The following is a 25,687-nucleotide window of genomic DNA, read 5'->3' on the forward strand; positions in this document are numbered from 1 at the left end:
ATTTCCGTCCACTCACTGAACTTCTCAAGAAAGATACGCCTTTCTTATGAGACTGTAGAGAAGCTCATGCATTTTCTGCGCTTATCCGCCTCCTCACGGCTTCTCCTCTGTTGGCGCACTTCGACCCTGCTGCTGCTACGGAAGTTCGTACGGACCCCAGTGGATACGGAGTCGGAGCCGTCCTTGGCCAGCACCAACATGGTCGTGACTGCGTCATAGCGTACGCTAGCCGCCTGCTCTCGGCCCCAGATCGCAATTATTCAATTACCGAGCGAGAATGCCTTGCCCTTGTTAGGGCCATCTACATATTTCCGCGGTACCTGTTTGGCCATCCATTCACGGTAGTGACTGACCACCATGCGCTCTGCTGGCTTTCTTCGCTGAAAGATCCTACAGGCCGTCTTGGACGCTGGGATTTGCGGTTACAAGGGTACCCGTTTTCCGTCGTGCACAAGTCTGGCCAATTACATCAGGATGCGGACTGCCTGTCCCGATATCCCGTTGATCCACCCGACAAAACCAACCCTGACACCGATGCCTGTGTTCTTCCTATCTCGGACTTTCTTCATGTCGGTGACGAACAGAGGCGGGATCCGGCGTTACGTTCCATCATCAACCGTCTCAGCCCCGGGGCCTCTGACGAGCTGCAGCGGATGTTTACATTACATAATCGAACCTTATACCACCACAGTGTATACCCCGCAGGCCCTGAGCACTTGCTGGTGGTGCCCTCCCTCATGCGTTCTAGTGTCCTCCAGCAGCTTCACGACGAAACCACAGCAGGCCATCTTGGTGTAACGGGCACTTATGACCGCGTGCGGCGCCGTTTCTTTTGGCCTGAGCTTTACCGCTCCGTGCAGAAGTATTTTGGCAGCTGCGAACTGTGTCAACGACGCAAGAGGCCACCGACGCTTCCTGCCAGCCTTCTTCAGCCTGTCGATGCCCCAGTAGAGCCGTTCTTCCGCGTCGGCCTCGATCTGATCGTCCCTTTCCCTACTTCAACATCAGGGAACAAATGGGTCGCTGTCGCAACAGACTACGCCACACGCTACGCTATTACACACGCGCTTCCAACCAGCTGTGCTACAGATATTGCCGACTTCCTTATCCGCGATGAGGTTCTGCATCACGGAGATCCTCGTCCGCTGCTCACCGATCGCGGTCCTTACTTCTTGTCCCATGTCATCGACGACATCCTCCGCTCGTGTTCCACAAAACACAAAGTCACCACCGCCTATCATCCTCAGACAAACGGTCTCACCGAATGTCTGAATCGCAACATAACCGACAACCCGCCGTGGTTGCTCAGTGGCTATGGTGTTAGGCTGCTGAGCACGAAGTCGCGGGATCGAATCCCGGCCACGGCGGCCGCATTTCGATGGGGGCGAAATGCGAAAACACCCGTGTACTTAGATTTAGGTGCACGTTAAAGAACCCCAGGTGGTCGAAATTTCCGGAGTCCTCCGCTACGGCGTGCCTCATAATCAGAAAGTGGTTTTGGCACGTAAAACCCCATAAGTAATTTAATTAACATAACCGACATGCTTTCCATGTACGTTGGCACCGACCACCCTGACTGGGATGTTACGTTGCCCTTTGTTACATTCGCCTATAATACGTCACGCCACAATACTGCAGGTTGTTTACCGTTTTATTTTCTTATTCGCCGTGAAACGACACTCCCCATGGATACATTACCCTCATCCGCTCCAAAACAACCATCGTCGTACGCGCAAGATGTCATCGCAAGGACGAACGCTGCGCGTCATACCGCGCGTGACGGCCGTAAGATGTCGCAGGCATCACAGAAGTTGCGTTACGATTGCCGTCATAAGAATGTATATTACGCTCCAGGATCCTCAGTGCTCCCCTGATCGCCAACTCGAGGAGCTGGTCTATCAGCGAAGCTTCTACCACGTTACAATGGTCCTTATCGCGTTCTGCGCCAAGTCACCGAGGTGACGTATGAGATTGCACCAGCAAAGCCAATGTTACCTTCTACGCCGGTCCAGACTGATGTAACTCACGTTGCTCGGCTAAAGCTGTATAACCCGTCCGTTGATGCTGCACTCTAGCCTACCCAGATGGTGCGAGTGTTTTCGCCCGGGGGGTAATGCCGCGAGACAGAAGAAGTCTGTCGTATTAGGCGTACACCGATGAAGAAGAGGTAGAAGTTGCTCCTCACCATCTTAGCTGCTGTGACTCCTGTGCTGCTCGCCTTACTTGTAAATATTTTTAAATATACGTTTTTTGTGCAACATTTCATCTGCTCTCGTGCAATAAACAATCAGTTTTAGTTAGCGCTGTGTCCCGTCTTTTTCTTTCGTCCATGTGCTTCTGCGCCACTGTATAAATAATGTCATACCAACTAGCCCACCAGTCTGTCCTATGGAGCTCTAGAATTTTGTATTTCCAGTGTCAAGCATAAAGTAGGAAGCTATCGAAACTATCGACCAATCTCGTGGACATGCGTGTGCTTCTACCTGCTTTAGCACATTATCTTCAATTGGAGCTGAAAACCCCAGATTACCAAAAACTTATGCAACTGGAGCAGACGTTATGTTTCCTTCACTGGAAATTAAAGTAATCATCCCAATCAGTTAAGCCAGTCATGCACTTAACCTATATTAGATCAGTCTTACAGAATGCTAATAGGAGCCATTTCAAACTATGATTAATCGAGCAGAATAAGAAAGTGCAAGGAACGCCTCAAGGTACAATCTTATCTGGTATACCCAAGTGGATTACATTAGCAGAATTGTATGCCTGTATGAATTGCCTGCATTAACCAAATGCTGAAAACTTCTGCCAGCGTGCCGGGTTATCCGCTTGCTTCAGACAGCGGTCCTGTGGTGCGGAGCTTGCTCCCGGGGAATTATCAAAGCCCTTCTATGCTGACGGAGCCACTGTTGAAATTTCCTTCGCGGTCAGTTGACACTTTCGTGCCTTTGTTCAAGAGCAAGAGAAATACTCCCGGTCCAGGGTTGACATATTTGGCTCTAGAGCATATTAACACCGGCTACAAGGCTCACCGTCATATTTACATTGATGGCTCCGTTACGCCTACATCGTCTGCCATTGGTGTGTGGATTCCGTCTGCGAGTGTTACCATCTCTGCCACTCTCAGGAACCGCACTTCCACTGCAGCCACGAAACTAGCTGCACTGAGGGCAGCTTTTAATTACACCATAGACCAGACAGCTGAGTCTTGGGCCATCGTCATCGACTCAAGAGCGGCCCTGTAGTCCCCGAAGTCGCCACGCACGCAGGAACAACTCGTAATGGACATCAGATGTCTATGCAATAAAGAAAGAAATTTATTTACAGAAAGGCAGAGAGGTCGGCCTGAGCTACAACTTGCTCTGGCCTGCTAGTCTACACTGGGTAAAGGGACGGGGAGGGAAAGAGCTGATGAATGATGATGATGGTATAAGGAAGAGATGCGTATATAAAAATTCACAGAGTTGTAGCATCTCTAAAGCCGTGCGTCCAGCCCAGTGGCCTGGAGAAAAGCTATAGCGGCACTTGTTACCAGGGCTGCGCGGTTTGCATTAGGCCAAGGACATAAAGGAAACTCGTCTGATAGCGGCCTCTTATGGATCTTTGCAATGGAAGAGACCAGTTGCTGTCGTTCTTGCGCGTACGCGGGACACACGCAAAATATATGATCAAGTGTTTCTGGCACCCCACAGTATTCACAGTTTGGGCTAGCATCACTGCCACCTATCATATGTCTACAATGGTTAGTGAATGCGACACCAAGGCGACAACGGTGCACCAAGCTTGTGTGGCTTCGTTTGAGCTTGTGAGGCATACGAAATTTTATTTCTTCGTCCCATTTGTGTACTCGCTTGTGTCGTCGATCTGGTTGGGTCCAGTATTCCAACGATGCGAAGGACGTGAACAAAATCATTCAGCTTTGACTTCAGTGCGGCGACGTGTCTTTACCAAGATAATCCACGGTCTATGACTAAGCCAAAGAATCTGTGGTGTGTAACCGTACGTATCACTACTCCGTTAACGATTATCGGATACCTGGTCATTCGTTTCCGCGTGGATGTAATCACGAAAAATGTTTTCTGTTGAGAGCTGGAGGCCTTGATGCCGCAGATACTTAGCTGTGATTGTCACTGCATGTTGAAGCCTAGCACACATTTCGGGATGGGTGGCTCCAGATGCCCATATCCATATGTCTTCCGCATATGTGCTAATCTTCACTGTGTTAGGAAGTTCAGATGTAAGTCCAATCAATGCAACATTGCGAAGAGCTGTATTGAGAACTCCCCCTTGTGGAACACATCGATGGATATTGTACTGTCCGGTGTCGCCATCACTTGTCGACATATACACCGTGAGGCCACTGAGGTAGCTAACAATTCATGCATATAGCCGGCCACCGACGTCTAAACCTTCCAGTGCATCAAGGATTGCATAATGGAGTAAATTGTCGTATACATCCTAATGTCCAGAAAAACAGCTCTAACTAACCGACGGCGACTTCTTTCCTGTTCATCAGTGGAGACCAAGTCGATAACACCGTCAATGGAAGAACGGCCTCTTCTAAATATGTGCATAAAATCAGGAAAGCAATTATTTCTCTCTAGAAACCATTCTAGCCTTGACAAGACCATTCTTTCCATTACATTGCTGACGCAACTGTCTAAGGCGATCGGTTTGAAGGAGGAAAGCTCGTTAGGGCACTTCCCCGGTTTAAGCAGCGCTACGAAGCGACTGCATTTCCAACTATCTGGAACATTCCCTGTCTCCCACATCGTATTATAAAAAGATAGAAGAAAACTTCGTGATTCTGTGCCAAGATGTCAGAGTGCAGCGTACCTGATTCCGTCTGGTCCTGGTGCCGATGAACGTCGAGAAACCGAAATTGCAGCGTCAAGCTCTTGCATCGTAAAAGGTACTTCGAGTCGCTCATCAGTTGACGGGGGCCCAATGGTGACAAGGGATGAAGTCAAGGCATTAGATGCGTCCACAGTGAGTTTACAGTAGTCCTCTGCTACCTCCAATTCGGTCCGGCGTTGATGTTGAGCCACCGCACAGAATGGGTGTCTTTGTTGTGAAGTTGCCTGGAGACTTCGTATGACCCGCCAGATCTTAGATAGAGGCTGTCTTGGATCTAGGGATCCACAGAATGTCCTCCAACGCTGTTTGTCAAGCTTGTCCAGACGTCGAAGAACATGTCGTTGAGCTCGGCGACTGTTCAAAAGATGTGACGGTTACTTTGTTCTTCTGTATCGCCGTACCGCGCGGCGACGGATTGCACGGAGGACCTCACATTGTATGTCGACCGATGATCTGTGCCTCGGTACGCTAACTTCTCTGGTTTTGTCCCGCAGGATAGCGGCAACGATGTCCTCTATTTCGGATGGAGATGCCACACTCTGAGAGGCGGTGTCGACAGAGGTCTTAAATAAAATCCAGTCTGTTTGACGAATGCAACGTGAGGCTGAACGGCGAAGCCAGCTAAAGTGAACGTAAGTTGGGAGGTGGCCACTACCATGAGTCTCTAGATCCGTCGACCAGCATGGCGAAGACAGAAGGCTCCTTGATACAAACGTTAGCTCAAGACAACAGCTGTAGGACGTGCCACGAATAAACGTAGGAGACCCGTCATTGAGCACACTTAGTCCCTGACTACACATGAAGTCGGCCAAATGTCTGCCACGAGAATTCATCAAAGTGCTACCCCACAAGGAATGGTGTGCGTTAAAGTCACCAATCACAATATGAGGACCTTTCGATGCTTGCAGCAGAGACATCAGGTGCGAGCAACCGATCCTCGCTCTTGGGTGGATGTATCCTCCAATCATTGTAACCATGCGCCATCTGTGTTTTATGGTAAGGCATACGTAATCATTAGTAGTATGCGATAGGACGTCATGTCTGAAATACACCGGATCGTGACGTATACAAACTAACGCTTTGCTTGAGGTTTGGTCATTACGAGACCACATCAGGACATATTCAGAAATACGGTAAGAAGAATCCATATTAGGTTCACAGATAACAATAACTGGAATTTGGTACTTAAATACCCGCTGTCGGAAATCCGACAAACGACCACGTAGACCTCGAGCATTCCATTGCATAACAAGCGATTGACGCATCCGTTCTTCAAACATCATCGCGATACTTGCTTACTGAAGAACCACTAGCAGTGGTTCCAACACTTCAAGTAACGGCATGGCAGCCTTGGCAGTCAGGGTATTTAGGCCGGAAAGAATCCTGCGCATGGAGCCCATCAAAATTTTCAACATATACTCGTGACGTCAATATCATCCATCTTTTCATTTTCTTCAGTGCGTGTAGGAGCAGTGCATAAGGGCGTTCCCGCAGGCCTTGATGGTAACGAGGGCCACCTAGTCTCCGATGTGTTTGGGGCCGATGATGAGTTGCCTTGTACTTTCGTAGCATACAAAGGCTTTGAGGCATTGCTTCTTCATTCCTCAGACGAGGAGCGGGTGGATGCTGCGCTTGAGCTGTCGATCCTTCTACGCGAGGAGGGCTGCGGTCCCGTTGATGTCGGTGTCGTGAACGGCGTCTGCGGTGGCGAATAGTCCTTGCCGCTTCCCTGTGTGTGGAATGATCTCTACCAACCTTCTTCAGAATGCCCATTTCCTTCCTGATCTTTGGGCACTCTTTTGACGTTGCGTCGTGGGCACAGAACAATTTGGACACTTGGCAGCAAAATTGCTGTCTCCGTGAGGTCCACCACATCGTTTGCATGTTACTGCACCCTTGCCAACTGCACTGACATGCCCAAGTTCCATACACTTGTTACATTGTAAAAGCCTCGGCACGTAAGGTCGTACCGAATGCCTGACATATCCAACCTTGACGTGTGTTGGCAAAGTTTCCGACTGGAACACTAATTTCACACATCGGGATCGTTCAAAACGGTGAAAGCTGAGTACAGAACCGACGATGATAGTAGTTCCGCCAGGTCAGTGTCTGTAATATCTGTCTGTAATGTCCACGTCGTAGATGACGCCTGTCGTCGCTTCCTTGCTGTATGTGGGGAATGTGCGAACAGGGATGCTTCCCAAATGAGTGACGTTTTTCAGTGTTTCCAGTATTGTCGGTGTATTGACTTCCACCGAGAGGATGTTCTTTCGGGCGTTTATACGTATTTCTTCTACTTGACCATGAGCAGTTCGTTCGAAATATTCCGACAGGCTCTGCCTATTCAATGAGTTGAGGCTGTCTGTTGTCGTTGTTGGGACGTATGCAATCGTGTATGACTGCTTGCCACTTGCCTTTTTCGTCGCCTGAAGACTGGTCGGTGATGTTCTTCGTACCTTTCTCTTCAGACGTCGTCTGACACCAAGGTAAGATCGCTGTCCGAGCCGGTATCATCAGTAGAGTAGCCATCAGATGACTTAATCAGGACCTTGCTGGGGTCGAAGCGGTCACTCACGTCGCCGGCATAACGAACTGGCCGTTCAGGACCCAATTGCTGGGCGGGGTTTGGGTCCTCCAATGCAGAGGACGACGTCCCCCAGTTTTCTTCTCAATGATTGCAGAAATCACAGAAAATATAACACAAAATGCAAAGAGCTTGAACCTGAAGCTGCTCGCTACGATCAATTCTTCTTCCTTCGTATGCAATAAAGCCTGCTTCAAGAGAAATGGCCCAAATGCCTTTCTCAAGCAAATACGCGGTGTCACTCGTTAGGTTGGCTTCGCATGCTTGGTACTTCCAGCGATCCGTCTGGACAGATGCAAGCCATCAGTAGGAACCTCAAGGGAAAATTGATCCACCGTGTGACTTTTACATGCCGCCTGGCCTCAATAGACAACACTACACATGCCTGCCTACACCGCATCGGACTTAACGGGGCCCACACGACCTACTTCAAGTCCGAAATTTAACTGACAGACTTGCCAGTGTGCCTTGAATGTAACTGCCCTGAATACCTGCAACATGTTATGTGCGACTGCTGCCACTAAATGTCGTAGAGACAGTCTTTGAAGGCGGCACTACACCTGCAACGGGATTCCAGCTTGGCAGTAGCACATTTTCGACTCATGGCAAAGGACTGCCTGCGCGTCACGAAAGCGCTGCTGACGTTCTTGCGGGGCCACGAGCCTCAACGAAACTTTGTAAACATCTCTATAGTATATGTATAGGTGTGTGTGTGTGACTGTGTGTGCTGTTAAGTGTTTATCACTGTATATATCATAATCATCACCCAACATCTGGAGTAGCATGTCAGGCGAACATACAGGCTGAGATCTCCAGCATATCATTAACGTTTGTATCTCTCTCTCTCACACACACCTTTCACGGTGGCTTAGCGGCTATGATGTTGCGCTGCTGTGCACGATGTCGCGGGATTATATTAAAATTAAATTATGGGGTTTTACGTGCCGAAACTACGATATGATTATGAGGCACGCCGTAGGGGGGCACTCCGGACATTTGTACCAACTGGGGTTCTATAACATGCATCTAAATCTACGTACACGGGTGTTTTCTCATTTCGCCCCCGTCAAGATGCGGCCGCCATGGCCGGCATTCGATCGAGGTCGCGGGATCAAATCCCGACCGCGGCAGCCACATTTCCATGCGCACGAAATGCAAAATGTCCCGTGCACTGGGGCACGTTAAAAAACCCCTATATACGTAAACTTGTGTCGTCACCTGCCGTCACTTGCAGAAAGCAGTGTTTCAAGGAGTTTGCCGCGTGTTTTCCGGTCCTGGAATAGGTATCTCTCCTCCCTGAAATAATTTGCACTTTTATTTCTTAAAAGTCAGGCAATTAACTGTGCTAAGTGTTATACTATATTAAATATAGTGGTCTAAATTATACCGGAGTCCCAAACAACGGCGTGTCTCATAATCATATCGTAGTTTTGGCGCGCTAAACCCGAGAATTCATTTCTTTCTCTTTCTCTCTATTCAACATTCAAAACAGGAGTCAAAAGTGATGTAACTGTTGTGTGTGTATTCGAAAGCTTTCGCTTAACCGCGCTTTGCCGACACCAATTCTCTGAGAACTTCTGCCGCGAACATGCGTTCACGTGCACCGCTCAAAAAGCCCAGAACAGCGCCTACTGGGAGACAACTGCGGGAGCAGAAACCGTTCCAGTATTGAAAATTGAATATTCACGCTCGACAACATATGCCCTCGCTCCGTAATAGTATTGTCTCGTCCTTACCGCGCAGAAGATTACTAAACCACTTTGCAAGAAAGTCAGGTTCAATCGGTGCGAGCCCACTTGCACCGCTGACTACTGCACCGAACTGCACCGCCAGCCCGCGTGCGTTATATACGCACGTAATCTTTCGAAGTCTACAGGACTGTGTGCTCATGTCGTGCTTATAACCACGCGAAACATCGGCCGCGATGACCGAGGGGCTCGTATGCTCCGAAATCTCCCTTCGAGTCTAGAATTAGCCCCAGAGTTGCGACATCGTCAAAAACTGTCATTTCTTGTTCCGCCCCGCAAACGCTGTTCGGATAACAAACAACTAAAAAAAGATTATATAGACGCAGAGAAAATGACAGCCCTTATAACGGACACTTAATTACGACGGGATTTAACGCGCGCGGACGCTTGTGGAAGCCTGAACGCTCGCGTGCAAAATGCGGTCGCAAAGAAAGGAAGAGTAAAACGCTGGAAACGGAGAAGCGAGACCAAAAAACAAGAGGAAAAAAAAGAGAGAAGCGAAGGAAGCGTGGTCGAAAAAAGCGAGCTGGGAGTTTCAAGATGGATAGCCGGCTTTGCTCATCCCCCTGACGATACTTCATCTAAACCGCGTGGGGGAACCACGCATGCCCGTCCTTCGTGGCGGGACTAGAATATTACGCCTCGGAAGAATAATGGGAGACAGATGCTTTTCTTTGTTCCATCCGCGGATGCGACAGGCACGCGCCGTAGCTCCCTCGCTCGCGTCGCATCGCAGCGTGCGCATCTCATTTTATTCATTTATTTTTTATTCGTTCTCCACTCCTCGCCGAGAAAACGATAGCAGAACCAACCGGTCACCACCATAACGAGGGTGGCATCACATTTCCATAAACTCTCGGGAACGCATCGCTCGGGTGCCGAGAGGGAAGAGCGAGCTTCAAGGGAGTGTCGCCAGAAGAAGGGGGATGGGGGAGAATGTTAGTAGGTTCTGGGGCGTGCGGCGTCCAGCCCCCGCTAAATGTTGGCGGCACTTTGTTACGCGCAGATAATGGTAACGGAATCGTACGGTGGTCGTAACCTCGATGATGGAAAACAAGCGAGGCGAGGTTGCGGGTAAACGGACCCATCGGCAGTATACATAGGGGGGGGAGAGAGTCTGGACCAATACCGTCGAAGAAATAGCGGTAAAAGAGGAGTATGGGAGAGACGCAGGGTGGCCGGCTCGACTGCATCGTAAAACAGGGGACTCCCTCCCCCCTCCACCCCCCATTTCCCCTCCTTTGCCAGTGCTCCGTGAAGAGCTAAAGAAGCGAAAACTAAAGAAACGAAACAAATGATCGCGCAACGGGAAAGTCAACGCGAGCGGGTGCCTATACCGACGGACGATCTACTCGCCAAAGGGGGTGGCAGCAGGAAGCGTGCCGGCAAGCTGAGGAACGAGCGAGAGCAGAAAAAAAAAAAGCGCAACCACCTGCCGGCCTCCTTCCTGGTCCGTGCCTTTCAGACCGTCCCTGTCCCTTGGTGACTGAGTAAGCGAGTCGGCCGCTGCAGGGTGCCAGCGCGCTATAGCGATGCGATCTGCATTTCAATCGGCGAGCGGTTTCGCGCCCCGCCGAGCTCCATGTATCGTTGTGCGTTCTCTTCGACGCGCGCTTCGACACCACCGGGAAAGCGACGCCTTTGCTTGTGTCCCGCTGCGAGCGAGCGAGATGGGAAGAAAGAAAAAAAAGAGAAGGAAAGAAATTTAAGGCAACGGCGTTTTCCGAATACGACTGTGTGGCTGTGCATGTGCTCATGCCTACGGGGGCGAGCGTTTTTGTAGCGACGGGAGGCGGCCACAGTACCACGAGGTCTGCGAAAGTGGGCCTCGGTATTGGGGACCGTGTGCTGCAGTCATGCGGCAAAGTCGTTCCTCGGCGCTGGCGACCTGGTGTGAAAGCTCCGTTTCCACTGGAAGGTTTCGCTACGCAACCATTGTGATGTGTCGGTGGCCAGAGTACGTACACGACTGAAGACGCCTCTCGAAAAAAGTAATCAGATGACACTGGAGTTGTTGTAGTTGCTTTTTTACCATGAAATTGCGAAAAAATTTGAACTTGAAAGCATGCTGTAATTGTAACCATCTTTTTTGCTCGCCTTGCCAAGTGCATCTCTTTCCTTGCTTGTGCGCGAGCGAAATGTATTGTAGGTGTCACCATTCATACACTAGTGCGCAATTTTCGTCTCCGAAAAAGTAGCAACGATTTAAATAGATACCAGCAACACCAAATTGTTTTTTTTTTTGTGCACACAACCAGGATATCGAAGATGGCACATCACACAGCACATGTGTCTTTCGACCCGAATGACATATGTCGTGAAGAAGTACAACGTGAAGTTGCGCTTCCATTTCGCATGCGAATTCTGCAACGAAACTCCCACATATTGTCGACGGCCATGTGCACACATCGCATTCCCGCTACTGTCATGAAATGTGAACGTGCGGGCGAGCACACGACGAAGTTTGTGGGCCTCGCGGGTTCTGCTACCGACGTCATTCAGTTTACTGCATTGTTCAGACACACACATAACACGTTCACTGTTAACATGTTCGTGCGAATGCAAGCTTAGTTCCGCGCAACAGGATAAGTAGAATATATCTTGTCGTATTATAGTAGCAATTCAGCCCCGTCATCTAGCACGGCCGAAATGGTCTTGCAAGCGCTATAGAGTATTCGGCCACATCAGGGTGTCAGCTTGCTGTAGCCACTGCTGACCTGCATGTCATCATTGGCTTAAGAAAACGTGGCTTTTGTGGCCTACCGTTGAGTCTCCTACAATTGCTAGAGGATATTCTGGCGCTGCGATCGTTCAGTCAGCGTGGGAATGATTGGCATACATGTGAAGTACATGGATTTGCTTGATCTTTGTGCTTGAGGCTTCAGACTTTCTTGCGGCTTCGTTTATCACGCTTTATCTGGGCCTAAGCTCGCTTCAATTTCAAAGCATTTTATTTTTATTTTTTAATGCAGAGGGTAATAAGACTCTGCAAGCACGCGTAATCGTTGCTAATTGCAGTGGTTCCGCTTGTCCATGCGTCTGTGGCGTAATGGTTTCGATATCGGGCTTCTATGCTAGAGGTCCTGTGTTTGAATCCGGCCGTCGGGCAATTTTAATAATGTTTATTTAATTATCTGTAACGCAGTGCTTTTTTAAGAATTATCACTTTGCAAAGTAACGAAGCCGTTTAACGCCGGAAGGACGAAGTTTAGGCAAATCCATGTGCCTACCCATCATTCTTATGCTGGCTCAAATGCCCCGCTTGCATCTCCCGTAGACACTAGTAATTGCATGAAATTCTATGTCGCCTACACGGCTTTACACGAATGACGCGCACCTGCCGGCGGCGCTGTCACACATAGGAACGGTAAAAAACAACTAACTAACAATGTGGGCTATACACATCCCTTTTAGCTGCACTTTAGCGGTACAAATAGTGTAAAATGCGAACTAACGATCGGCACGTCCTGTAGCAAAGCCCTCGCGGCCCACAGTATTCCTACACGCGTCCTGCGCTCTCACGCACGTACCCTTCCCGATGGCGGCAGGAAGCCAATGTGAGCGTAGAGTTATCGGCATTATGCAAGAGGTCTATAGGGACGACAGAATGACATCGTGGCTCTCTATGAAAAAAAAAGACAGCAGACTTCAGCGATTATTTCGGCTCTAAAGTTATTTGAGTGGCATTCTCAAAAGTGAATACCGCCATCTTGATTTGGGTTCGTGCGTTTTTCTCAAATAATTGCGCTCACAAACTACAGCAGAATTGCCACGATACTATCTGTTTGACGGTCGTTGGCTGCGGCGTGCGGTCTAAAGAGTGTAGTGTATTTTCTAAGTAAAAATGCGACAAAAATATTGAAAATAATATTCATATGCTAATCATAAATTCTGATATATTAGGTAAAAGTGTTTTGTGGCTATATAAATTGTGCCTTTATCTTGTTTGTGAAGTGCGCAACTTCCTTCCTGTGTGGTATAGTAATGCGTCTTGTGGTATTCAATATACATACAGAAGCTTCAGCACTCTCATACTTTCCATGTCTAAGTACATTATGATTATTTGTAGCAAATGTATAGCTTTGTGGAACATTAAGTTCGCAGCTGCTTGACCAAAGGGTTATATAAATATTTTTGTTAAAAGTGCTGTAGCACCTTACTGGGTCCAAATTTTGCTATTTTAAAATACCTTATCAAAATTCATTCTGCAATCAAGTCTGTTATGGTTGGTATTCTGTGTCAGCAGGGAGAGTTTGCTTAGTAGTCACTGCAATAAGTTTCTAGCAGTTGACTAAAAAAAACCATACTTACTGCTGGAATCATTCAGTAGGACAACGTCCAAGCACCTAGCCGCCCGTTGTGTCGGCAGCGTGGCATTTGAGATGAGTTGAAAATTCTTCATATCATGCTTCAAAATTTACTGTTTTTCAGTGAATGAAAGGTTTAAGGCGCCGGTGAGGAGGCAGTTTCTGTGTTAAAGGCTTCTTGCCTTTCAGGATCGATGGCTCGTCTTGGAGGTCCCGGTTGAGGATTATTTCAATTCTGAGGCCAGAACTCACACAACTCATTCCAAGAGCGAAATGACACATTACCACTTCAAGGGTATGTGGTTAAGATTTTTTCCGTGTCCAGTTGCATTGCGGATATATCGAGCACTTGGTGCCCGTTAATCGTGTGATGCACTGTGTAACAACAACGTGGCGTTGTGGCTGCGACGTCGTTGTTGGCTGTGAGTACATCGATGCTTTATACGTTGTTCTCCACCAGCTGCGGCGTCCTCCATTGTGGATATATATGTTCCATGTCTGAGGGTCATCATCATGATTGTCATCTAAGCCTCTTTTGTGCCATCGACACTGTTTTCACGTCCATGACGAAGAAGTATTGCACGCCAACACAGCGTCACCTTCTAAAAAAGTCGCAGTTTCGCCCGAAAGCCGAATCATCGTTGCGATAGCAAATTAGTGGACAGCTATATGAAGTAAGGATAGGGGTATGATCGGCCGTATAAACTTGTAAACATATGCATACTAACTAAATTAACAAGCATGGTGTCACGCGCGCACAAGCAAATATGAGCACCTCTCACTCGATGACCGCGGAATCTCGCTGGCAATAAGCTGGAATGAGGAAGCGTGGGTGCAGCAGCGAGCGAGTTGACCTTCGTGCTGTATCTCGCATCACGAAGGTCGCGAACTAAGCCGCGAAAACACAGCGCACGGGCGGACTCTGCCCCCGTCCCAAATGGCTTTCAATATACAGTCGCCCCCCAGGCCGCGCCGAGTAGACGCGACCCGCCCCCACTCCCCACTTTCTCCGTCTTCCACTGGGTGGAAGACTGTGCGCTTCCTCTCCGCTTTCCTCCCTTGCGTGCGCTAGATTAAGTCGCGATCGCCGGCTCACCCTCGCACTCTTTCACTCGCACATATAGCATATGGCGCGCGGCGACGATTTTACCGCCCTTGGATTTTATACGGAACCTCACGGGGACGCCGACGGCGATGGCGAGGGCAGAAATGCGCCTGGAGTATCCATATATCTGCTATCTCAATAAAACAAATTCTGTGCGATGCACAGAATGTTCTTGTCCGCTCCATTAGCGGTCACTTTTGGCCTCCCAAATGCATGCAAAGACGGTAACACTTTCTGAGTCCATGTGTAGAGCAAAAACTTTCACCGGTTGCCCAGCATTGTTGGTGGGCTATAGCTCAGTGATTAGCGCCCCGGAATTCCGAAAGCATATCGCTGTAGAGACATGGGATCGAAACCCAGTGTTATAGCGTCTGTGAGAACCGTTTTTCCTCCACCCAAAAGACATGGTGAAGTTAGGGATGACGAGGCTGTCTGACGACGACAAACTACGCAAATACAAATACGCCGTCAATGACGACGTGCTTGTCTTCAACGTAGCGGAGTGGATGGACGGACGGACTCACAGTGCAAACGCAGTTTGCAGCAATTAACTGCTGTCGTAGTAAAATAAGATAGTGGATCTTGACGTGACCGCTGTAAGCCGGTTTGTATTCAGACCTGTGAACTTTCACTTTCTCTTTCTAGTTAAGCGAGCAAGTAGATCAAAAAAACATTTTAAGAAACTATTTCATTGATCCGATTAACGAATTTGTTGCGTCACGCAACTGCCACAATAGTGAAATTCCCGCTATTACGTATTCACGTTGCAAGTGTGTGTGAACATTTAAAAAAAAGGTTAGACTGCAATAGTTTTCAAGTGCTAGTTTAGTGGTCTGATATTTTCTTTTCTCAGTCTTGATATTATACAGTGACTCATCCTTTTAGCGTATTCATAAACTTCAAGTATATCCCATGTCATTTCGTATTCAAAGAACATATGCATCTTTCGATTATTCCTGCACTATTCCTCACAAAATTCCACCAATTTAAATGCCAAAGACATCCTTGCTCATCAGCGTGGAGTCCGCAGAATATACCCGCCGCCTCACCCACAACTAAACGGGGACGAGGCCGCCGATTGGCGTAAAATACAGACCGGGGTGTTCTCCCATTTAAAATTGCTAAACGCCATGCATCCCACTCGTTATAGGGCCAACTGTCCTTGGTGCGGTGGCGTGCCTACCCTAATACACATAACCTGGGAGTGCACTAAGCACCCTCACAGGCCAAATACCAGTAGGACAATGGAGCAGTGGGAGGCACAGCTCGCCCACTCCGACCTGGCAGGACAAAAGTCCTTAATTAGCCAGGTCAGGCAGGCGGCAGAGGCCAGTGGGGCCCTGGACTGAGAGGCTCCGACCACCCCTCCTTCAAATCTTTACAATTGCAATAAAGTTTCTCTCTCTCTCTCTCTCTCTCTCTCTCTCTCTCTCTCTCTCTCTCTCTCTCTCTCTCTCTCCTGTAACGACGTTTCCATAAAAAGCGTATCAGAATTTAAATACTCAGGCGCCGTTTTTACAACTAATTTTTCGTGGCAGAAACACATCGGTCCAATTTGCGATAAAGCTTTGAGAAAGTGTGGTTATGTTCGTCGTCGATTCACTTGTGAACCTAAAGGCAGTAAACTGATTTTACCGAAATCAATAATCCGTCCGATACTAGAATGCACTTCTGCGGTTTGGGACCCTTATAATCATGACTCGAATATGTTGGGGGCATACAAAAACAATTCGTTTCGTATTCTGTAAGATGGCCGTCGAATCTTCACGAATCTTCACGAGGTCTCCAAAACATACGCACTCGCTTTCTTGCCGTTCAGTACATCGACTCCTTAAAATTATTAGATTCAAATATTACAAAATTTGCCCTCGCGCTCACAGCAAACATATGACCTACTCAGGTGATTCATCTACTTCTCGCTCATCATTATCTTATTATCTTGACATCGCTCCCTTTTTGTATTGACAAATAGCTTTAAATATATTTTCTTTCCTCACTCCGTTTACATTAGGAGCTGATAAGATGGTCTAAACTCATGGCGATAAACTATATTTCTTTCCCGGACTTCGGTTCATTGGTATCTATTTTCGAAAACTGTGATCAGCCTTCTTTTTCAGTCGTTCACGTAAACATAAGAAGCATAAGAAAATACTGAGATCAGTCGCTTATCGATGTTGCTGACGTCATGGCCTTAGTGGATGCATTTATACTGTCGGAGATAAATGTTCAAGATGATATCGCAGGTTCGTCTACCGAATTAACAATAAGACTTTTTTACGAGAACGGCCAGGAGAGGTGGTAGAATAGCAGTATTCATCAAGTCTAAATGGGTAACAACAATTACAACGTTTACATTTACGGGGGCGGAAAGCCTCGCATTCCGCTTGGAAAATTCTAATGTGGCTTTTTTGTTAGCTGTGATTTATCGTCCCCCCTCTGAACATGTGCAAATATTTTTCAATAGAATAAAGCAAAATCTCAGTTGTCTACCTCCTAATTCGAGCGTTTGTCTCATTGGAGACATTAACATAGACATTTTAAACTCTGAGAAAGCCATGGTTACCAATTACTTGAACATCTTAGCTGACTATGGCATTGAGTCAGTTGTTAAGGAGGCTACACGAGAGGAGCTTCTTTTGTCTCGTGTTGTGACTTCCTGTATTGACCACGTGATGGTCCGTTCAATAGATCTTTCGAATATCAATTCCGTCCGAGTGACAAAAAAGCTGGCAGACCACTACTTTATAGGATGCCAGCTTTCACTTCCAAGTTCCCAGCAATACCAAAGTAAACAATCCCAATGCATTGAAATATTTTATTGCTTTAAATTCTACCGACTAGTTTCCCACTAAGACTGGAACGCAATGTTAACAAATAGCTGTCCGAACAGTGTAATATTAATTTTATAGCGGCGATTTCCGATTTAAAGAAGGCATGTAGAAAAACAGTCTTGGTCGGAAAGCGAATACCACACCTATATTGGCTGAGCAATCGGATAATAAAAGCTACTGAAGAAAAGGAAAACTTGTGGAGGCGGTGTCAGCAGCACCCTGATGACGAAATACTAAAATGCTTCTGTCGAGAAGCCCGCAACAAAGTTACAGCAGTGATGCGCTGTTCTAAGAGGAACTACTATTGTAATAACAACTTTCCCTCGCGTTATAAACCCGCTAAAATTTGGTCCCTGGTAAATGATCTTAGAGGCTCTTATCTAGGTACGTATTAGGACCCGATAACAAGAAGATTCGGATCTATCAATCAAAATCTGGCGGACAGCTTCAATGATTTCTTCGGTTTGCGCTGATAATGATGGACCCACTGATCCTGTTGGTTTCAACGGTGGTCTTTGTTCAATAATAGATTCGTCATTTCTTCCACCAATAACTAAAGAAGACTTATATCCATTGTTGCATCGATCTAGAAAAAGACGTGCTGTCGGGCTTGATGACATATCAGCAGAAGACATACGTCGCAGCGTCAGAGTTCCGGCCGATCTGCTTATTGTTATCTTTAATATAATCCTTGATACTTGCATAATACTAGATGCACTAAAGAGAGCGCACGTGATACCGATATTTAAAGGCGAAAATGCTTCGAAGCCAGAGAACTATCGCCCCATCTCTGCTCTTCCTTTCTTAGCGCAATTGTTTGAAAGACACGTGCTTGAAACGATTGAGGGGTTCGTTTTAAAACATAACATCTTATCATCTTCCCAGTATGGCTTCGTGTCTGGTAGAGGCAGGCATGCACTTTTTGAAGAGCTGTCGGGCCTTCTATATCAAACATTTGAACTTAACCAGGTAGCCTGTGGGCTTTTTTTTAGATATATCTAAGGCTTTCGATTCGGTAAGCCACAGTATTCTATGTGCTAAACTACACAATTACGGGTTTCGGGGACATTTCCATGCATTTATACAAAACTACCTGGTAAATGGGTCTACGATTGTATGTGTATTGGCGACAAATAGAGTTCTTTGCGGTTTCTTAACGCAGGGGTTCCACAGGGTTCCGTTTTGTCTCCGCTTCTTTTTAATTTGTACGTTTATAACTTGGCACAGGTAACTACTTCATGTACAATTTTCCAGTATGCAGATGATACGTTGCTTATTTCTAAGCACATGCAGTACGAAGCAACTGTCGCTTTACTTCAGAGCGACATAAAACATGTGATGAACTGGTTTAAAAAAAACCGTATATAAGTCAGTGCTCGGAAAAGTCGATCAGTATATTTCAGAAATCCGTTAAAAGCTCTTGTAACAAGTCAACATGTTTTCATTCACGGTTCTGATTGCTTAGACTGTGTTTGTGTCCCAGTACAATATGCGGATAGTGTCAAGTACCTTGGAGTATACTTTGAGACTGAACTATCTTGGAATATTCAAATGGCTCGAATTTGTGCACGATTACACAATGTTGCATGTGTCCTTTAGCGTGTAAGGAGTCAGGCACCTACCAAGATTAAAAAAGTGATAGTGCATGCTTTAGGCTACTCGCATATAAGGTACAGCATTTGTTTTTTTAATTGCAGCGGATTTTGGAAACAAAAAGTTAACAGCCTATTAAAAAGCATACTGAAAAGAATTACGTACGACCAAACCACGGATAACTTATTTCGAGATTTAGAAATGCCCGATTTTGAATCTTTGTTTCGTTCGATAATTGTGTTGCGTTATTTCTGGAGCAATGCTTTCCGAGAACCTGTCAGAGAACCTGCTTTCCGAGAACCTGTCCTTTGTGACCGTTGCCCAGTGCCCCGAATTATCTGCGGTGACTTTAACGCCCATCACTTTGTCTGGGGTGACAGGAACACAGATTCCCGCGGACGCAAACTTGTAGAAGTTATCGACAGTTTGGACCTGTCCGTGGCCAATGACGTAAGTCCTACTTTCTTCCGGCCTCCAGCCTCAACCACATCTATAGACCTAACCCTGCATTCACCTGACGTCCGTATGAAGTGGTCAACTGCGCCTTACCGCATGGGAAGTGATCACTATCCAATTTTAGTGTTTACTGCCGACTTCCATATGCGCGGCTCTAAAATTAGCGATGTTGTTAATTGGGACAAATACAGGGAGCAACTTGCATGTGTTTCTAGTGATGTGATAGACAAAATGATTTCTAGTAAGATGGTTGCTACCACGGCGGTCAAGTTGCCTAATCATTTTCCGACTCCGGATTTAAAACCCAGGAACCTTTGCGCAGCGCGCAGAAGGGCAGAGCGACAACTGATGCGGAAGAAGGACGACAGATCCTTGAACACGACCTTCAATAGGCTTAACTCTGCCATTCCACGTCATACGAACAAGCTCTCTAGGTCGCAGTGGGCGTCCTTCTGTGCTAGCTTGACTGTTTTCTCACCGAGGACGAGAATTGGCGAGTCATTATTGGCAGTCTTGCTGGTGATTCTCGTCCTAGTAACCCTTTCGAAGCGCTTGCACTGCGCAAGCAGACACCTCTCGCGTGCTTGGCAGAGCAATTTGCAGATGCATTCGTACGTGCCAGTTGAGGAATTCATCCCTGCGCTCTGCCTGCAACATCTACGTCTGTTATGGACCCCCCGTTCACATTTCGAGAGCTACAGACAGCACTCAGCAGCCTGCGGCGTCGACGTGCACCAGGTCCTGACGTCATTACCAACCAGATGATGCAGAACCTACCTCTGGAACACCGGAAGATGCTCCTAAGCTATCTCAATCTAGTGTGGGAGATTGGCGACGTTCCTCCTTCATGGAAGATGGCTTGTGTTGTCCCAGTGCTGAAGCCCGGCAAAGAAATGAAAGACTTATACCCCTGTCACACGGACGCGGCTAAAGTCCTTTTAACTCCCTTCAACCAAGGACGTCTTTATCTCGAGGGAGATGCGCACCGTGTCACACGGCAGTCCTTTAGCAAAGAAAGTTTAAAGAAGTTCCTAGCGAAAGGAGATGGAAGATCTCCCTTGCAGACTGAAGGGAGTACTCTTGCTCCCAGCGTGCTTGAATTTCGAGTCAGGAAATCACCCTCATTTTTATTAATTTCACTTTTATCAGCAATTATAACTGTTTCTATTGCATATCATATAGTATTTGAGCACTGACAAAGATATTTGAGCTGAGCAGCTACATTCGACTCTCGAACTGGGCGTTCTCGGAATGGCTGCTGCGTTTGCCCTGGCTGCGTCATGTTTTGTTGTTTTGGTCAACGCGATCGCACGTCTCGCGCATGCGGAATGAGTGATTCACGTCTTTCCCAAGACTTTTTAGCAATATATAACGTGTTTCTTTCATGACTGCGTACCAGGTGAGCAGCGTCTAATGAGCCCCCAGCGGCAGCTTTCAAAAGCTCGCTTATAGGCCGTGTGACACGGAGCTAACTCCTTCGAGGTGAAACTCCCTTGCGGTCCTTTAAGAAAAGGAAGTTTGAAGGAGATCTGAGTTGCCCGTGTGACACGGGTATTAGCCTCGTATCCCCCTGTATCACTGACGTCGTGTGTGGCTAAGCTCATGAAGGAGCTGGCAAGTAAGCGTTTATCCTGGTGGATCGAAGATAGAAAGGCTCTGCCAACATGTATGACTGCATTCCACACGGGTTTAAGCGCGCAAGATAGCGTCTTGGACTTGATAGGCCACATTGAAGATCATAGAGCTTTCGGCCTTTCAACAATAACTATTTTCCTAGATGTATCAAAGGCTTATGATAGCGTCCTTCAGAGCTCAATACTAAATAGTTTGCAGGCCATAGGCGTACAGGGCTATCTTCTGCGATTCATTCACTCATTGATCAGTTATCTTAGAATTCAAGTGCGGTTAGGAAGTACCATAAGCACCGAAAGGGCAGTATCGCGAGGTGTACCTCAGGGAAGTGTTCTTTCCCCAACGCTCTTTAATGTTGTGATGGCTGGTCTTCCCACTGAAGTGCAAAAACATTGCAGGCATGTCCATATGTCGATATATGCGGACGACATTTCTCTTTGGTTAATCGGATATCAACACAAGCGTTTACCTCTGATAGCTCGACAGGCATTACTTTCAGTTCAAAATTACCTTCAAGGTGTTGGGTTAACTCTCTCGGTGGAAAAATCTGCTTCATTATGTTTCCAGGTAGAGGAAGACAGTATGCGCGGCTGAAGATAGGCCTTGATCAATCTTACCTTCGTCAACTGAAGCAGGAGAGCTTTTCGGGCGTCATTACTGACTAACGTCTACAGTGGCGATGAGCTGTGGACTCGACTGTGACATCACTATCTTCGCGTCTCAATGTGATCCGCAGAGTTGCAAGTGAGCAATGGGGAAATCACCCTTCTGCAATGATCAGACTGCACGATGCACTGGTGACGAGTCGAATAATGTGCCAGCTCCCTTTAATTTCCCCCTCGCTATCACAGCTGGAACGAATTGAGGTTTTGCACAGAAAGGGCCTAAGGAGGGCTCTTGGCGTTCCGCTGACTGCTCCTAACAATGCAGTACTTTATGAGTCTCTATCGAGACCTCTTAGCCAAGTCGCTTCAAAAAGGTTATTGATGCAAATTGGCCGCCTTAAACATACGGTAGCCGGGCGAGCCCTTTTACAGCGACTTCGAAAGAGATCTGAGTCCCGAGCGTACTTGGCCCTCAATACTGTTGGTTACCTGGGTCTTGACGCTAGAGGTCGAACTAAGAGGTTGAAACCACGTTGGTCATTCGCGAGCCTCGATTGTTCGTTGACAATTCCTCACGTTCGCGCTAAGTGGAGTTCTCCTTTGGCGGCAACGCGTTCGCTCGTACTGGAACATCTTGAGACTGAATATGCACGTCGTCTTCAAATTTTTACTGATCGCTTGGTGGACAAGGTCAGAGGATTTAGTGCAGCTGCTTTTCACATTCCCTCTTTGAAGTATGATTGGTCTGTTCGCTTCACTGCAGTCGTGTCCACCGCAACGGCCGAAAGCATTGCCATTGAGGCAGCTCTAAAGAAGCTACGCCTTTGTACGCCTCAACCTGTTGTCATTCTTACAGATTCGAAATCCGCCCTTCAAAGGTTAGAGCTGGGGTTCCCTACTGATACCTTATCTCTAAGCTCCCTACGTTCGGTGCAAAATCTCCGTGTCAAAGGCTTCTCCATACGATTCCAATGGGTGCCATCACACATAGGTATCATAGGCAACGAGATCGCGGACAGCCTCGCCCATAGAGCGCCTTCTTTTAAATTACCTGCAGGACACGGATTTGGCCTCCACATGGTGACCTTAGGAGTTACTATTTGTAATTGTGAGGTCTGTGTCTGATTTTCGTGATTTAATTATTTTAAGTGTCGCTACGGTGGAGCAATTGCCGGCAGCAACTGCAAGGCTAATCCCACAAGTAGCCTACAACCACTCAACTCAACTCAACAACTCAACCTGTCCATAAAAGTGTTGCTTCACGTAGGCACCCCAGATATGCAGTTCCTCGGACAAGAACTCGTTATGGAAAAGGACTAAGAAGGTACTATATTCTCCACCTGTTTAATAACCTTCCCAGTGCAGTACTGGATCAGACAAATTTGTCAGGATTAAGAAAGGCCCTCAAGGCAATGATAGATTAGTTTTCACATGTATAAAGTATATTTTGTTGTAGTCGGATCTTTGCCATAATGAATGTAAGACTGTTTCCGCTGTTTTCACGATTTTTTTCTTTTTTTATTCTCGATTGGTTGTAACTTTGTTTACATATTGTGCCATGTTTACTCAGTTTTAATGGTTGTTGTGTGCTACGTGTTTTCATTTGAACAACAAGTGTTGTTTACTGGGCATGTTTACCTGAGTAACCTGTGATACACACTTTTTTTTTAGTTTGACATTTAGTTTGTCTGTAATAAGGTCACATAATGCATTACCCTGACTGCCAGGTTTCTGCCACACAAACCCACAGAAGGCTTCGGCAGACCTAGCAAAATTATATGTACGAATTGATTATTTGTAATAAAGATTATTATTATTATTATTATTATTATTATTATTATTATTATTATTATTATTATTATTATTATTATTATTATTATTATTATTATTATTATTATTATTATTATTATTATTATTATTATTATTATTATTATTATTATTATTTAGCGGTACTTAGCGGCGACAGCCACCCTGTTCCAAATGTCACGGGCGCCTTCACCCTACATTGCGGGTCTGTGTACGGTGAAGGGTACAGTGCCAGAGTTAGTAAGCTTTGCAATTACCCTTCCCTGGATTCAAGTCTATCGGTCTCAGAGGAACTTGTCTTTAAGTGCATCAAACGCTTAAAACCGTCTTTTCTGTGTGGTCCTGATGACATTCCATCTGCTTTCTTGACGTTCCACTGCTTACTTGTATTTTTAATTCTGCTTTAAAGACGAACACATTACCAAAGGCTCGAAAATAGCGCGGGTCGTTACCGTCTTTAAGTCAGGAGTAAAAACTTCTGCGAGTAACCACAGGCCTATTTCTCTCCTATGCGCAGCATCTAAATTATTGGAGTCAACTCTGCACTCAATAATTTCATTCGCTATTTAAAATACTATAATTTCCCAGCAGCATGGGTTCATATCGGGACGCTCCAGAACTAACAACCTCGTTAGTTTCATGATGCATGCCTCTCAAGCAGTATGTAAGAAAGTACTGCTGGATATCATTTATTTTGACCTCAGTACGGCCTTTGATGTTGTATGCCACAAAATACTCCTTCAAAAGTTGACACAACTTGCTCTGCACCACTCTGTAACAGTGCTGGTGAGAAGCTACCTACGCGACCGGTACTGCTACGTTAGCGTAAATGGTCAGTCGTTTGAAACTTATGCGGTTAAATGTGGAGTTCCTCAAGGGTCTGTCCGGGGCCCTCTTCTTTTCTCGCTCTTTATTAACGACGTTTCGGCAGTCATTCAAAACTCTTCAATTTTGTTATATGCTGATGACGTGAAACTTTTCAAAGGGGTAAAAAACTTTAATGATTGCGCTGTTCGTCAGGAGGACATTGCGAATTTTGTGTCATGGTGCGCTGGAAACAAGCTGTTCATAAATGCATCAAAAACAAAAGTTGTAAGCTTCACGCGGAAGCCTAACAGGACTTTATTTGCCTATAGCGTTAAAGACGTTCTCCTGCCAAGAGGTCAGGGAACAAAGGACTTTGGAGCGTACTTCGATAGCTCTCCGAGTTTCTCGCCCCACGCTCAACAGACGAGGCATCGTGCGCTTCGAACGCTCGGCAGAGTATGTCGGATGACGAGATATTTCAAATAACCTGGGCCATTTGTAACTTTATGTAAGAGCGCCTGCCTTCCAGTTCTTGAGTACGCCTCCGTGGTTTGGGGCGGCACTTGTAAGTCAAATTGTGAACTCCTCGAAAATGCGCAAAAACAAGTTCACATCTATATTTAAACATGGATTCTGTCAAAAGCCTTCCATCTCCATAGAGCAAACACAGACACTCACGTTACCGACCTTCACCTGTAGACGCCACAAATCGGATATTCTTTTTCTCCACAAATTAATACATGAAAAATCTGCTGCTCGCACTTGCTTTCTTATGTGCGCTTTTACATTCCGCAGAACGGCACAAGGAAACAGCGCGCCTTTGAGCCTTCAGATTTTTGTGACGCTCTATCTAGAGTGCAGGCGACATGCATATAACGCCCATTCAGAGTGCCTGGATATCTTCATGCCTAAGTTAAATATTTGAATAAAATAAGTTAAAATAATTAAAATAAATAGTTAAAATAATTTGAATAAGTGAACAATAACTCTCATATCTGTTGTTTGTTCCATCATTCTGTAATCCTTTCTTCTGTTTCTCCACTTTTGCTTTGTATTCTCTTCGTGTACACATTTTATGCTCTGTTAAAATGTGTATTCGTGAAATGATTGTGTGTGTGTGTGTGTGTGTGTGTGTGTGTGTGTGTGTGTGTGTGTGTGTGTGTGTGTGTGTGTGTGTGTGTGTGTGTGTGTGTGTGTGTGTGTGTGTGTGTGTGTGTGTGTGTGTGTGTGTGTGCGCGCGCGTGTGTGTGTGTGGGTGGGTGGTTGGGTGAGCGTGTGTGTGCGTGTATGCTTGTGCGTGTGTATGTGTATATGTGCGTGTGTGGGGGGGGCGGGTGGGTGGGTGTGTGCGTGTGT

Source organism: Dermacentor variabilis, unplaced genomic scaffold (genome assembly GCF_050947875.1).
Source record: "Dermacentor variabilis isolate Ectoservices unplaced genomic scaffold, ASM5094787v1 scaffold_18, whole genome shotgun sequence".
Taxonomy (NCBI): Eukaryota; Metazoa; Arthropoda; class Arachnida; order Ixodida; family Ixodidae; genus Dermacentor; species Dermacentor variabilis.